This window comes from Piliocolobus tephrosceles, chromosome 9 (genome assembly GCF_002776525.5).
Source record: "Piliocolobus tephrosceles isolate RC106 chromosome 9, ASM277652v3, whole genome shotgun sequence".
Lineage (NCBI taxonomy): Eukaryota > Metazoa > Chordata > Mammalia > Primates > Cercopithecidae > Piliocolobus > Piliocolobus tephrosceles.
The window spans coordinates 31,417,559-31,425,305 of NC_045442.1; the positions used below are offsets into that span (position 1 = coordinate 31,417,559).

General features: G+C 45.2%; 1 protein-coding gene across 4 annotated transcripts in view; it reads right to left on the reverse strand.

The window, feature by feature from the left end:
- The window catches only part of GBF1 (golgi brefeldin A resistant guanine nucleotide exchange factor 1), a 141,878-nt gene extending 134,608 nt beyond the window's left edge, over window positions 1-7,270 (reverse strand). Inside the window, exon 1 of one of the 4 annotated variants that reach the window (XM_023206492.2) lies at window positions 6,927-7,270. The gene's annotated coding sequence lies outside the window, so the exon portion shown is untranslated. The remainder of the gene's footprint in view (window positions 1-6,926) is intronic. The other 3 variants (XM_023206493.3, XM_023206495.3, XM_023206494.3) reach the window with 3 other exon arrangements.
- Between the last annotated feature and the right edge of the window lie 477 nt (window positions 7,271-7,747).

The window sequence follows — 7,747 nt, forward strand, 5'->3', positions numbered from 1 at the left end:
ACTGCACCCGGCCCTTTTTTCCACTTTTTTAGTATTTTCAGTAGAGTTGGGCCATGCTGGCCAGGCTGGTCTCAAACTCCTGGTCTCAAACTCCTGATCTCAAGTGATCTGCCTGCCTCAGCCTCTCAAAGTGCTGGGATTACAGGCATGAGCCACCACACCCGGCCACCCACAGCACTTTGTACCTATCTCTATTTAAACATATCTTGGTCAGGCACAGTGGCTGATGTCTGTGATCCCAGCACTTTGGGAGGCCAAGGCAGGGGCATCAGTTGAGCCTAGAAGTTCAAGACCAGCCTAGGCAACATGGCGAGACTCTGCCTCTACAAAACATAAAGAAAAACTGGCCAGGTGTGGTGGCGCACACCTGTTGTCGCAGCTACTTGGGAGACTAAGGCAGGAGGATCACTTGAGCCAAGGAGTTCCAGGTTGCCCTGAGCTATGACCGTGCCACTGTACTCCAGCCTGGGTGACAGAGTGAGACGCTGCCTCAAATAAATAAATGAAAATAAAAATAAACACATCTCATACCAATTTATAATTATTTATTTAGTATACCTCCACCATGGGACTATCAGGCTCTATCTCAGGGGGAAAGACCATGATTTATTTACCTTTTTATCTCCAAAGCCTGACACATAGTAAGAAAAATGATCAATAAATACTGGATGAACAGCCGGGCACGGTGGCTCAAGCCTGTAATCCCAGCACTTTGGGAGGCCGAGACGGGCGGATCATGAGGTGAGGAGATCGAGACCATCCTGGCTAACACGGTGAAACCCCGTCTCTACTAAAAAATACAAAAAACTAGCCGGGCGAGGTGGCGGGCGCCTGTAGTCCCAGCTACTCAGGAGGCTGAGGCAGGAGAATGGTGTAAACCCGGGAGGCAGAGCTTGCAGTGAGCTGAGATCCAGCCACTGCACTCCAGCCTGGGCCACAGAGCGACTCCATCTCAAAAAAATAATAATAATAATACTGGATGAACAAATGAATTAACTAACATCAAGACTGACTCTTCAAGAGTGGTACAGCACACATCCACCTCATGATAAAAATGACTTCGTAGAAGACAATGACTCTGAGCCACGCTGGCAAACCTTTTTTTGGTGTTCTGTATTTGCTTCTCTACCAGAAGTTACAAACCTTCCATACAGGTAAAAAGAACCCACATTTACCTACCAGCTAAATCATAATGCTTCTTTCTTCACATCTATCTTCCTGACATCTCCTCAAGTGTTATTCGCACATTCATATTTTTGTGAAATATATAATTTTTAATGTAACTGTCAATTCTTCATAAATGTCTTATTTTCTTTGGCTCTAAATAGCTGTTTTTAGTACATTAGTATTTAAGTTTTTTTTTTTTTTAATTGCTTTTATGGTTTTTTTGTTTTGTTTGGTTTTTGTTTGTTTGTTTTAAGACGGAGTTTTGCTCTTGTCATCCAGGCTGGAGTGCAGTGGCGTGATCTTGGCTCATTGCAACCTCCACCTCCAGGGTTCAAGTGATTCTCCTGCCTCAGCCTCCCGAGTAGCTGGGATTACAGGCGCCCACCACCACACCTACCTAATTTTTATCTTTTTAGTAAAGACAGGGTTTCACCATGTTGGCCAGGCTGGCCTTGAACTCCTGACCTCAGGTGATCTGCCTGCCTTGACTTCCCAAAGTGCTGGGATTATAGGCATGGGCTACCGCGCCTGGCCTCTTAATCACTTTTAAACATTGTCCTTGGCCAGGTGCAGTAGTTCTCATCTGTAATCCCAGCACTGTAGGAGGCCAAAGCAGGAGGAATGCTTGAGCTCAGGAGTCAGAGACCAGCCTAGGCAACATAAATTAAAAAAAAAAAAAAAGTAGTGGGACATAGTGGTACATGCCTATAGTCCGAGCCACTAGGGAGGCTAAAGCAGGAGGATCACTTGAGCCCAAAAAATCAAGGCTGCAATGAGCTATGATGACACCACTGCACTCTGGGCAATATGGTAAAACCTTGTCTCTACAAAAAATTCAAAAATCAGGCAGGCTTGGTGGCAAGCGCCTATAGTCCCAGCTACTCAGGAGGCTGAGATGGGAAGATCACTTCAGCCTGAGAGGCAAAGGTTGCAGTGAGCCGAGATCTCACACCACTGTATTCCAGCTTGGGTGGCAGAGAGAGACCCTGTCTCAAAAAAAAATTGTCCTTATCCAACTAGCAAATAAATTCTCCAGAGGCAAAAGTGCAAGTTTGTTTTCCTTTTTCATGATGCCTTTGTGTCTAATACAGAGCTGCGCAAATCAAGAAAACCGATAGACCTTCCGAAAAGGTAGATGGTAGTAGGGAGCTAAAGGACCAGCAATAGGCCCTTCTAAGGTTTATGTTCACTCGATCCATTTAAAAGCCAGAGAAGGCAGGGCACGGTGGCTCACGCCTGTAAACCCAGCACTTTGGGAGGCCACGGCGGGCGGACCACGAGGTCAAGAGTTCAAGACCAGCCTGGCCAATATGGTGAAACCCCATCTCTACTAAAAATACAAAAATTAGCCGGGTGTGGTGGCACACACCTGTAGTCCCAACTACTCAGGAGGTTAAGGCAGGAGAATTGCTTGACCCCGGGAGGCGGAGGTTGCAGTGAGCCGAGATCACGCCACTGCACTCTAGCCTGAGCGACACAGCGAGACTCCATCTAAAAAATAAAAAAAGCCAGAGAAACACTAAAGATGCAGATCTTTTAACATTTCCAGAGCTGGCCTAGGAACACACCATAGTTCTGTGCTTTACTGACAATAACCAAAGTTACTAAACTAGGAAACAACTTACTGAGCTCAAGAAATTTACTCAAAGGGTGGAAGTAAAAGAAGGTTAAACTGGGAAAAAAGCTGGTGCCCTGACAAGGCATCACTGGAAAATCCTCCCAGACCTGCTAATCAGGTGAACAGTGTACCTCAGCTCTGGCATGCCATCTCCTCCCACTGTAGAGATTCTGAGAGTATCTCAAGAATCATTTACTAATCAAGCTACTAACATGTCCAAAGCTGTCCCTTCTGCCAGCTTAGAGATGAAAAATGAAACAAAGTTTCTCTATCTCACTCCATCTTTTAGCCACTCGGGGCACCCAAGGTATAAAGGTGACAGCTGGCAGAGTAGGACAAAGAAAAAAAGTCTATGTGATTATGCACAGAGAACTGCAGTGATTAAGTCTCATAAGCCCTGCCCATTTTGTTTATTGAGGGTCATCATCCAGTAGCCATTGGGCAGAATCCAGTCCACAGACTGGATTTTGTTTGGCCTGAAAAAGGCTTAAAAATATTTTTAACTAGTTTCCAACAATTAGAAAACACAATGATTTAAATTTCCAGTTTCTCCCGAAAAATAGAGTGGTCATTCTGTGCCCGCATTCTAAAACAGTAACAATCTGTTGAAAAAGGAACAGTTGGCTCTTTTAAATAAGGGAATGGGTTGAGCATGGTGGTTCATTCCTATAATCCCAGCACTTTGGGAGGCCAAGGTGGTAGGATTGCTTGAGTCTAGGAGTTTGAAACCAGCCTGAGCAACACTGTGAGACCTTGTCTCTACAAAATATTAAAAAATTAGCTGGGCATGATGGCGCATATCTGTAGTCCCAGCTACTTGGGAGGCTGAGGTGGGAAGATCACTTGAGCCCAGAGGTCAAGGCTGCAGTGAGCTGTGATTGTCCTCTGCACTCCAGCCAGGGTGACAGAGCAAGACCCTGTCTCAATAAAAAGAAATTAAAATGAAAGATAAAAAAAAAAAAGGCATGGGTTCTCCAGAATACCAGAGTCCCCACTAATCCTAATACATTCCCATGGGACTCAATTCACTCATTTACATTACCTGCCCGGCATTTAGGCATGTGAGCTTGTAGCCCCTGGTTTATATGACTGGCAAACCATTACTTTGCCATCATACTTCCATACGACTGTTGCATCTATGATAATTTCCACTACTACTAGAACAAATAATCACTTCTATGATCACTTCTATTATTACTGGGGTTCCAAATCAGCACATTGCTTTATTATATTTTCATTTAGTTAAACAACTGCAGTTGAACATACTGAAATATTTAAAAAAAAAGAGTAACAGCTAAACAGTAGCCCATTATATTTACATAGCTCTTCCAGCCTGAGGATAAGATGTCAATAAAAACATACATCCGTAAATTCAATCCCACCATTAACCCAACAACAGAATCATTCTAATCAGTCACACAGAGCCACAGGGATATAGAGTGTGATCAACCAATGAGAAGTGTCACACAAAGATTAGGGTGATCCTTGCAGTGAGTACTCTATAAATAGAGTCTCCTCAAAAGCAAGAGCTGTGTCTTCTTCCTCTCTAGCTGCCCACAGTAGCCAGTCTAAGTACCCTATCAATGAGGTTATTATGTAAAAGTGGCAGTCATCCTGACTTCTGGAACACAGGGAAATAAAATAGTAGTGGAACTTTGAGAACTCTGAGCTGAAACTGGGATTGGTGCCCGGCTACTGAGGAGATATGTCTATAACCTGAGTTCCCACTGTGCCAATGAGCATCACTGTCAAGACTGGAACACACTGTCTATAAACACCATTAAAAAGAAGCTCAAATACAAGTTTAGAACTTGTATTTGAAGGATGAATTTTCTGATTTGTGGGTAGGAGTGGGAATTATTCCTATCTAGAAAATTATTCCTATCTAGAAATGACATTTAGGATTAAAAAAAAGAGAGAGAGAGAAAGAGAAAACGTTTTGATGCCTCTACAGTCACCCTCAGGCTCAACTGGGGATGACTGGATCCTGGATTGATCACACTGCCTAACCAGAGACTAAATTGCCTGTTATGCAAAGCATATCAACTCAACAGGGCAATGGCCCAAGTGAGCAAGGCAGGATCATCAAACCTGGGTACCCCCTGAGCTATGTCATTTCATTTGCTGCGTTCAACTACTTTTTTGGGGGTGGGGAGGGGGGAGGAATTCTACACTTAGATCAGCAAGTTAAAATGCAAATAGTTTCCTGTACCATTTCCATCCCACTAATTCTATTTTTATTTTATTTTATTTTATTTATTTATTTATTTTTTTGAGACGGAGTCTCGCTCTGTCACCCAAACTGGAGCGCAGTGGCCAGATCTCAGCTCACTGCAAGTTCCGCCTTTCGGGTTCACGCCATTCTCCTGCCTCAGCCTCCCGAGTAGCTGGGACTATAGGCGCCCGCCACCTTGCCCGGCTAGTTTTTTGTATTTTTTAGTAGAGACGGGGTTTCACCGGGTTAGCCAGGATGGTCTCGATCTCCTGACCTCGTGATCCACCCATCTCGGCCTCCCAAAGTGCTGGGATTACAGGCTTGAGCCACCGCGCCCGGCCTATCCCACTAATTCTAAATCAACACACGTGAAGCATAAATAATGCCATCCCCCTTCTCCCAACACATACAAAAATTTCAATTTCATAAGGATAAACGTAGGAAGGGAAAAGGGAAATTATGAAATTTCAATTTAATAAGGACAAAGGTAGGAAAAACTGAGTTGAGTCATTCCAAGATCCTAAATAGTTTTCTCTTCTAACACTATGACGTTTTGATCCTCCTTGTTACTACCTCATCATGCAAAAGTGGAAAGTGTTCCTGATTGCCAGGACCAAAAGCAGGCCACAAGTCCTGATCACATATTGAAACTAATCCCAGATAGAGATAACATTTATTGAGTGCCCACTACATACCAAAAGGCATTAGGTTGATCCTGCTCTTAACCTACTGCTTGCTCTAGCTCGGCCACTGCACATATACGCTACTACTTTTAAGAAATGCATTAACTGAGCAATCCCAAAGCAGACCTTTCCATTTGTATCCTCCACAGGGCCTACAGTGCCTTGTATACCTGAATTAAAGGCATACAAGTTTCCACATTGTGCATTAAAAAACACCATCTACACTATTCCTTATTTCTAAAAGCATTCTTTACTCTTGGTGGACTTTTACAGCTTTACAACACAGCAGTTTATCAAAGGTCATCACAGTGCCATAAACTACACTCTCCAGGGTTATGTTCCATCACTCACTCTGGAGCTCTGACCCTACAACTGGCTGAAAATCTCTCATGACTCTTTTTGCCCACTAAAAATAATAGGCCAACAATACCAAACTTTGCCAGTACTCAAATATCTCTCTGCTCTCAGTCAAATATGTCATTAACAGAGTGGTTTCCTTATGATTAAGCCTCATCTCCTTGGAGGAGAGAAGATCTGGGAGAGAAATGTCAACAAAAACATACACCAGAAAAGAATGTCTGTGAAAGATTGTATAAAGGAACAAATAGGCCCAGAAGATAGGTCTAGTGTTTACATACAGATCCAGACTGGCAGTTGAGCTGTCCTGTAAGAGGAAAGCCTTCTCATAGCCCAGTTCCCTGTGCTGCTATAACCTCAAGCCTTCCACACGTCCGTCTGGTGACAACCTGATTCTAGGGTGCACTAGTTCATCATTCAGTATAAATGAAGCAGTTCCTTTGTCTTAGTGAGGTAGTCACAAAGAAGTAGAAGCTGTACAGAATCTAGAGAGAGACTTTCATATCTAAAGTCTGAAAACCCATAAAAGTAGACACAATGCTCCTTAGGTTTGCTTTCAGCTTTTGAGTACTGGGATCTTTAGGATGCAGAAAGCGCTGGAAAAGAGAAGCTAAAGACTAGGCCAAGCCTGGGAAAATAGATTTGGACACCTGCAAAGGATCAGTAATGAGGGCAGAAATCGCCCCTCCTGCGGCAGGGGCCTGACCTTTGCCCCTGCTACCTTCCTGTTCCCTCCCACAACAACCCTTCTCTCGTCTTATTCCTGTTCGCTACGTCCTTAGCCCACCCTGGCTCGCCCAATTTAAGGGCCCTTCCTCCTAATTCCCTATTGCGAAGTCAGGGCGGCCTTCACCACACCGGAACTCTAGGAAGAGACTTCGCTGACCTGTCAGCGGATCCAAAATGGCGGGGCCTAGTCCCAGGACCGGCAGCCGCTGCTCATGTCCAGCCCGCACCCTGGAGGCGTCTCCGAGCAGCTCTCCCAGCTCTGGTAGCAGATGGGAGAAGAGAAGGAGCCTGTTTCCTGGAAATTATGGCCGAAGTCAGGGTGGGACTGCACAGTCCGCCAGGATGAGTCGGCCGGGACAGGCAGCGGAGCCGGCTACCTTCCCTGTCAGCTCACTGACGTGGTAACTAGCCTCAGTCTAGCCCGCTGCCTGGTAACTGCGCGAGCCTTGCCGCATGCAGCCAATCATAGCTTTGCTCCATGAAAAGTAGCATTCCGACTATCCAATCGAATAAAGGAAATTGGCTTCAGGAGGCGGGTAGTGCCTCAAGAGGCGAGATTACTAGGGAAAGAAAGGGTAGGTTAGGGGACAACCAACGCATACGAGTACTCTCTGAGTGACAGTTTAGAAAACCAATAAAAAATGAGGAACTGTGCTGGGCGGCTAGAGAGGTGGAGTTAGGTAGAGTTCGGTTGCAGTGCGCGGTTTGGCAGTGGCTGCTGGGCATTATGGGGAGGAAGGCTACAATTGGCTGGAAAGGGGCGGGGTCCGTTTTGAGAACTTGAGCGGGCATTCCTACTACCCTGTCCACGTATTATCAAAGTTATCTGGGCCAGGACCATGCCCCTTGAGGAATCACTCCTTTTCGAGGCAGCTCTGGGCTCCCTTCATTCTAAAAACAAGTCCAGCGATTTATTCCACACCCTGCTGTCCTCGCCCTCTCGTCCACCTTCCCTGTTGTGGCTTCTCACAGTTGTGT